Genomic DNA, 8,872 nt, shown 5'->3' on the forward strand with positions numbered 1-8,872 from the left:
GTGAGATGGGAAAATAAAAGACCCACCCACTGCCCCAGACTGCCTCCTGATTGGTCGCTCTACAACATCTGGACTATAGTTAACTCTTGACTGGCTGTGTGTGAGCTGGGAGCGATGCAACTTTGTATAAAGTTTCCTTCTTTGCCATCAGTATGTGTAATATCGGATATTATACAATATATCCTTCTACAACTTCCCAGGCCAACCCCAGATGTATTATCCTCTGCAGAGAACAGTCACTCCATATCTTACATCTCTGGGAGGTGTATGACATCATTCACACAGGAGAAGAGTATACAGCCTATCATATCGGGTTGGAAGATGTGATCTCCTCATAGTGGGTGTAATCAGAAAGGCAGAAAGAAGGCCAGAAGAGTAGTTTCTTCCTTATGGAGGGTCATGTTGAAGATGTGATATTCCGATGGTGGACGTGATCATAAAGGTAGAGGGAAAATCAGGACTCAAGTAGTTTCTACCTTATGGAGGGTCATGTTGGAGGTGTGATATTCCAATGATGGACGTGATCATAAAAGTAGAGAGAAGGCCAGGAGAGTAGTTTCTACCTTATGGAGGATCATGTTGGAGGTGTGATATTCCGATGGTGGATGTGATCATAAAGGTAGAGAGAAGGTCAGAAGAGTAGTTTCTACCTTATGGAGGGTCATGTTGGAGGTGTGATATTCCAATGATGGACGTAATCATAAAGGTAGAGAGAAAGCCAGGAGAGTAGTTTCTACCTTATGGAGGATCATGTTGGAGGTGTGATATTCCGATGGTGGATGTGATCATAAAGGTAGAGAGAAGGTCAGAAGAGTAGTTTCTTCCTTATGGAGGGTCATGTTGGAGGTGTGATATTCCAATGGTGGACGTAATCATAAAGGTAGAGAGAAAATAAGGATTCAAGTAGTTTCTACCTTATGGAGGGTCATGTTGGGGATGTGATATTCCGATGGTGGACGTGATCATAAAGGTAGAGAGAAGGCCAGAAGAGTAGTTTCTACCTTATGGGGGGGTCATGTTGGAGATGTGATATTCCGGTAGGGGATGTAATCAGAATTGTAGAGAGATAATGAGGACTCAAGTTGTTTCTACCTTATGGAGGGTCATTTTGAAGATGTGATATTCCGATGATGGACGTAATCAGAAAGGTAGAGAGAAGGCCAGAAGAGTATTTTGTACCTTATGGAGGGTCATGTTGGAGGTGTGACATTCCGATGGTGGACGTAATCAGAAAGGTAGAGAGAAGGCCAGAAGAGTATTTTCTACCTTAAGTAGGGTCATGTTGGAAATGTGATATTCCGATGGTGGACATGATCATAAAGGTAGAGAGAAAATCAGGATTCAAGTAGTTTCTACCTTTTGGAGGGCCATGTTGGAGGTGTGATATCTCAGTGGTGAGTATAATCAGAAAGCAGAGAGAAGGCTGGGAGAAGAGTATTTTCAACCTTATGGAAGGTCATGTTGGAAGATAGGATATTGATGGTGGGCCTAATCAGAAAGGTAGGGACCAGGTCAGGAGAAGAGTAGTTTCTACTTCATGGTGGCTCATAGAAAAGAAAGAGTTGACACCTTGCGACCCTATAAAAGAACAACTCACCACAAACCTCACCCAGTCTTAAGCCTCGTACACATGATGAAAATATTCATGATCACAAATGATCATCCTTTTTTTTTCATGCTAAGCTCATATAGAAAACCAATAGGTTACTAAAGTAACGAAAATTCTCGAACAGAATACAACTTCGGAAGCGATGTAATATATTTTATTGTATTGTATTATAATGTACTTTTTTGACTCCGAGCTTGGTCTTCCAATTCTTTTTTGGACGAATGCTGTGCTGATTAAATGAAAATCGTTGGTTCTGGCATCGTACGAGAAAAATTTTTGTGCTTGGCCCTTTGGATAATTTTGCAAGAACTGTTGTGATCAGCTCTCGAAAGCTGTGTACTAACGATCAGATTGTCATACGATGGATTCGAAAGCAGTATTTTTCGTCTGATTTTCTGAATGTGTGTGCTAGGCTTTAGTTATGGCCGGTCAATGTTCTATGATTATCACAATAAATTAATTCAAGAATTGACCCATTTCAAACCCAAAAGACTCAGCCTTCCACCATAAATGTATAGCAGAAGATCCACGAACATGTTGGGGACAATCCCTGGGATCAGAGTGTAGATCACTCAACAATAACAAAGATGATTGCTTTGTTATTGAAAAAAAAGAAACTTTCTGTTTTATACAATTTATAAAGCCCTCTCCTTTTAAAGGAACATTTAGATCACTGTGGAAATGTAAGCATGTAAAGCACTCAGCTGCAACAGAAACTGTAGCTAATCAGATAATAGCTTTCTCTTATATACCATGTGTAACAAACACTCTCTCTTGGAGAGATCATTCGCACCATAGGGTTTGTCCATTCGCGGTTGGTTGTGCGTTGACGTTATGTTTAGGGCAGCCCAATCATTTCATTGGTCCGCCTTTCACGCATGGAACAGAAATAAAGAGTGTACAATATTTAGAACTGCACCAAATCGAATGGAACCGCGGTACCGTGGGTTTTGGTGGCTTGGAAGGCATGCGCATTTGCCATATGTGTGGGGGTGCTAAAAGGAATTAATGGCACCCGCGTGTGTCTGCAGAAGGAAGCGAGTTTTCATGAGGTGCGGGAAAATGCACAATTTCATGCATGTTCCTGCTCCGTACTTGGTGTGAAGGAATCTGTAGATCAAAAGATTGGTAAAAAGACACAATTCAGTTTCTTAAATAGTCAATTTTCAACTCCTGGATGTAAAGGATTCTCAGTCCACCTGCATTGGTTGCCAGTTTCTTGGATTCCTTATCAACCAGTGGGAGATGCACTCAAACACCCAGCAAGTCTTCCAACAGCAAGGGACAAAAAAAAAAACCAAACAGTTATTCGCAAGCAGTTAGCTTGCCCGTAGGAAAAGTTATTTTTTCATAACCAGATACCACTCACTCCAAATCTACTGGTTGGTGTACCACAATGTCTACAGTGTCTTTCTCTATGATAGGAAAACAAGGAGCCTATTTATTTCAGGTACTCCTATAGCGCCGTCAATTTACGCAGCGCTTTACATATATATTGTACATTCACATCAGTCCCTAACCCTCAAGGGGTGTACAATCTAAGGTCCCTAACTCACATTCATACATACACATACTAGGGCCAATTTAGACAGGAGCCAATTAACCTACCAGCATGTCTTTGGAGTGTGAGAAGAAACCGGAGTACCCGGAGGAAACCCACGCAGGCACAAGGAGAACATGGAAACTCCAGGCAGGTGGTGCCATGGTTGGGATTTGAAACAATGACCTTAGTACTGCCAGGTGGAAGTGCTAACCATTTAGCCACTGTGCTGCCCAGCCTTAGAGCTCTTTCACATTTGCAGTAATGCTTACTGCACTCTTAAAAGGGATCCATGCTTGATCACTTTTCTAGGACTGTATAGCAGCAGCTGACTCATCCCTGACATCACTGTGGGAGGGTTCTACCTAAAATGGGCCTAACACCTGCTGTCACAACCTGCTGGGGTACAGCGCCACCTAGTAGCAAAGTGGATAACTGCGTCTGCCTACACTGGCATCTTTTTTTTTTTTTTTGAAACATGTAAAGTACTTTTGTGAGTATACTGGAATTAGTTTTATAGATTTATTGAAAGAGTTTTATGGTATTGCATGAGGCCAATGCACCTTCTTCCTTTGCTTTGTTTCCGGTGCTCAGCTACCTGGTGGAGGTAGAGAGAAGATCAGGAGTAGATTATTTTCTACATAATGGAGGGTCATCTTGCAGATGTAATATCTCAATGGCGGTGTACTCAGAAAAGTAGAGAGAAAGCCAGAAGAGTACTTTCTATCTTATGGAAGGTCATATTGGAGATGTGATATCCTGTTGCTTGGTGTTATCAGAAAGAAAGAGAGAAGGTCAGGAGATGAGTATTGTCTTCCTTATGGAGGGTCATGTTGGAGGTGTGATATCCCAGTGATGGATGTACTCAAAAATGGTAGGGAGATGGTCAGGAGGAGAGTGTTTTCTATCTTATGGAGGGACATGTTGGAGGATGTGATATCCCGGTGGTGGGTGTACTCAGAAATGTAGAGAAGAAGGTCAGGACAGAGTATTTTCTAGCGTATGGGGAGTCATGTTAGAGATGTGATATCCTGGTGGTTGGTGTTATCACAAAGAAAGAGAGAAGGTCAGGAGTAGAGTATTTTCTTCCTTATGGAGGGTCATGTTGGAGGTGTGATATCCCAGTGGTGGACGTACTCAAAAAAGTTAGGGACACAGTCAGGAGGAGAGTATTTTCTATCTCATAAATGGAGGGTCATATTGGAGGATGTGATATCCCAGTGGTGGGTGTACTCAGAAAGGTAGAGAAGAAGATCAGGAACAGAGTATTTTATAGCATATGGGGGGTCATGTTGGAGGTGTGATATCCTGGTGGGGTGGGGGTGGGGGGGTGTAATTACAAACACAGATAGAAATTCAGGACTCAGGAGAAGAGTAATTTTTACTTTATGGAGGTTCATGTTGGAGATGTGATATCCTAGTGGTGGGTGTACTCAGAAAGGTAGAGAGAAGGTTAGAAGAGTATTTTCTATCTTATGGAAAGTTATCTTGGAGATGTGATATCCCGGTGGTCAGTGTAACCAGAAAGAAAGAGAGTAGGTCAGAAGAAGAGTATTTTCTACCCTATGGAGGGTATTGTTGTAGATTTTATATTCTGGTGGCGGACGTACGCAGAAAGGTAGAGAGAAGGTCAGGAGAAGAGTATGTTCTATCTAATGGAGGGTCATGTTGGAGATGTGATGTCCCAGTGGTGGATGTAATCAGAAAGGTAGAGGGAATGTCAGGGGAATTGTATTTTCTACCTCATTTGGAGTTGCGGGGTGTATATATAAATATATATAGAAAGCGGTGGGAGTAGTCAGAGAGGAAGGTTTCCAAGGTGTGTTTTTACCTTACGAAGTGTCCTTTTGGAGAATTTGCAGCACAATCATCCCTGCAGTTTAAATTGGAGGAAAAGTAGCATTTGGCTGGAAACCACCACCATGGCCATTTGTATCTTCCCCTGAGACTGGATGGCCGGTGTTCCCCTCTTCTCTACACATAGGCCAATTTTAGCACGTTGGGGTATTTTTCCTGTTGTGTTGCTAGGAACAATTTCATTCTGCTCGAAGAAAAGGAGTTTGGTTTTTTGGGCCTCATAATTGTTTTTTGGAATTTCTGTAAGACATTACACCCCTATCCCCTGGTGTCCCACTGCTCTCCTCTGTCTGCGGCTGGAGGCCACATCACAGAGAGAGGAATACTTCCCATTGTAGGGTGTCTATGTGTCTGTGTAAGAAGTCACTGTGGTTAGCATTGTGTTGCAATCTGGACTTTTTCTGATGAAAGTCATAAAATGAACAAAACTAAATGCTGCAACTTCTTTAGTAGTTTGCGCTGTGACATGTCGCCATCTCATGGTAGATTTTCTAAACTGCAACAAAACCAAAAATGTAATATAATGCAGTTTTATCTGGTGGCTGCATTTGTTTCACTTTTCCCCACTTTATTTTCACCTGTTGATCTTGACAGTAACACATTTCCTATTGTAGGGTGGCTACACTCTTTGGAACAGCAACAGAGCCACCTTTGGGCAGCAGTATTTTCAGCTTGTGGAGAGGGTAGTGTTAGACTGAACAGCAAATTTGGATGGACTTGACAAATTAAAGCTGAACTCCAGCAGACACTTTTTAAGCAGTTACAGCAGTTTTTTTTGTTCTTTTGGGATAAAGGGTTTATATAAATGTCCATCAGTGTTGAACTGGTTCTAAACCTCTGAAATGAAAAATGAACAAAGCATATTTTTTTATAGGGAGTATTTGCCTCAGCCCAAAGCACAGCGGGATTTTAGTCAGCTGCCTCTTCTCTGCACACAAGTCACTTCTGACATGTAATGCAGATACCACAGAATCGTGGGGATGGGGAGCTCCAGCACACAGTCTTTGATTGACAGTCTCAGCCTCGCATGTTTCCTTATGAGACTTTGTGTTTGTGTGTGTGTGTGTGTGTGTGTGTGTGGGGGGGGGGTGTCCTTTCCCACCAGTCAAGTCTCAGGTTACACTCAGCTCACCTCTCTGTAGTCTACAGTGCTTGTAGTCTACCCCCTGCTTTCTCACAATCAGAGGTGCTGTGTAAACTGTACATTTTGAATTGATGTAGAGGAGTGACAGCTGCAGATAAACCGGTACAACTTCTGTAGAAGAATTAGTTTCATTTCTGTGTATCACCTGAAGCTAGTAATTTTTAAGGCAGCACAGTGGCTAAATGGTTAGCACTTCCACCTGGCAATACTAGGGTCATTGGTTCAAATCCCAGCCACAGCACCACCTGCCTGGAGTCTGCATGGGCTTCCTCCAGGTACTCTGGCTTCCTCCCACACTGCAAAGACATCCATACAGAAAGGTTTCTTCACAGTGAGAGCTGTGAAAATGTGGAAAAGACTCCCTCAAGAGTTGGTTCTGGCCAGCTCAGTGGATCACTTCAAAAAAGTACTGGATTCTTTCTTGGATACACAGAATATAACTGGATATAACATTTATAGGTAAAGTTGATCCAGGGAATATCTGACTGCCTCTCGGGGGATCAGGAAGGATTTTTTTTCCCTGCAGGAGCAAATTGGATCATGCTTTGCTGGGTTTTTTTTGCCTTCCTCTGGATCAACTGTGGGTATAGGATTATAACTTTTATTTTTTAATGGTTGAACTGGATGGACTTTTGTCTTTTTTCAGCCAGACTAACTATGTAACCACCACAGAGCATCAGAGTGCATTGAGCTGGCAGCAGGGAGAGCAGGAGCTGCATAGGCTGATACTTCCTCTGTGGCCCCAGCTCCTGTCCCAGACAGAGTGATAGCAAGGACAACCGTAGGTGCACTGCGCTGCATCCACTGTGCTGGTGAACCACAGTGCATCAGTGTGAAAGCAGACTAATAGTGGGTTCACGACAGTAACAACCAGGGGCGGACTGACCATTTGGAAACTTGGGCACTGCCCGAGGGCCCAGGGTCAGTAGGGGGCCCCATGAGATGCCCCTGGTACCTTTTTCATAGGCTTTTTTGAGTTTGGGCAAGGACACAGGGGCCCCAGGATCCCCTATTGCCCGGGGGCCCCATGAGTTGTCAGTCTGCCCCTGTCTGCGGGTAACCAGATCCCCCCTCCCCGGAGACAAAGGGGGGCCCGGCTCACATCTATCCAGCTGTTGTGAGCAGCTGCCCACCCGGGGAAACATGCAGCAGGTGCAAGGGAAGCCAATGGGAGGCAGCGGGACACCTCCAACCCGCCCCTTGCAGGGGAGGAGCCTCCAGCCTGGCTGGCCGCTCATAACACACAGGGAAGAGGGAGCGGGCCAGTCAGTGTGCTGGTGTTAGTTCAGCGTGAGAGGCTCGCAGCAAGCCGGGAGTGCGGGACATCCTGCCAAGTCCCTCCGCCTGCGGAGATGGATAGAGGAGCGGTGTCTCAGTTCCTAAGACCATCGGAAATATGCGTTTTCCGATGATCTTAGGCGACCCCTATGAAAGTGTAGTTTGACCCCCAAAAAGGGTCGCGACCAACAGGTTGAGAACCGCTGTGCTAGACAGATGGGGAATGGATCCCATTCATCTGTTTTTATTGGATCGGATTGGATGTACATGACACATGACCATTGGACACATGACCATTTACATTCACCACTCTGTAGAGGATGATAGAGGATTCGATCAGGTCCACCTGAAAAATCGACAGGCAGATCTTTTCAGAACATTCGTATGAAAGAGGCTTAAAGAAGAATTCCAGGTATGGATATTTTTACATGGTTACATTTGTCTAGCTTGGACCCATGTAACTACAGTATGTCAGGGCTTCCCAAAAAGTTTGAGATCTCGGGGAACCTTTGAAATAATGTTCAAATCTACAACTCATACAGGAACATTGGTGTCATCCGAGAGCTGTTGATATAACAAGAAATATTTATAGAAATTGCATTAAATAATAGAATCCATATTAAACCATTCCTATTTATTGTGAAATACTGTATGTGCTTGCCTTTTTCTGCGCAGATGCTCAATTCTGGGTCCAAGTTGAGATAAGCAGTGTACAGGGGGGCGGTAGGGTACAGGGGGTCGGGAGGGCACATTATATGGGATCATTGCACAATACGGGGCACACAGCAGAACACATTACATGGGAGACTGGACATTAAATGGGAGCACGGAATATTACATGTGAGCAGGGCACATTGCATGAGGTAGGGCATGTTACATGTGAGCAGGGCACATTACATGTAAGCAGGGCACATTGCATGGGGAAGGGCACATTAAACGTAAGCAGGGCACATTACACGTGAGAAGAGCACATTACATGGGAAAAGAGCACATTACATGGGAGAAGAGCACATTACATGGGAGAAGAGCACATTACATGGGAGAAGAGCACATTACATGGGAGCAGGGCACATTACATGTAAGCAAGGCACATTACATATGGGCAGGGAACATTGCATGGGGCAGGGAACATTGCATGGGAGTAGAGGACATTACATGGGGGCAGGGCACATTACATGGGGGCACAGAACATTACATGGGAGCAGGGCACATAACATATGGACAGGGCTCATTACATGACAGCAGGGCACATTATATGGGAGTAGGGCACATTATATGGGAGTGGGGCACATTATATAGGAGCACGGCAAACTAAATGAGAGCAGGGAACATAATCAGGCACACAGAGGGGCACATTACATGGGAACAGGACACAATATGGGGCGCAGAGCTGAGCAAATTACATGGGAGCAGGGCACATTACATGGGAGCACAGAACATTGCA

Source organism: Staurois parvus, unplaced genomic scaffold, assembly GCF_062004578.1.
Source record: "Staurois parvus isolate SC_StPar_1 unplaced genomic scaffold, SC_StPar_1.0 ptg000801l, whole genome shotgun sequence".
Taxonomy (NCBI): Eukaryota; Metazoa; Chordata; class Amphibia; order Anura; family Ranidae; genus Staurois; species Staurois parvus.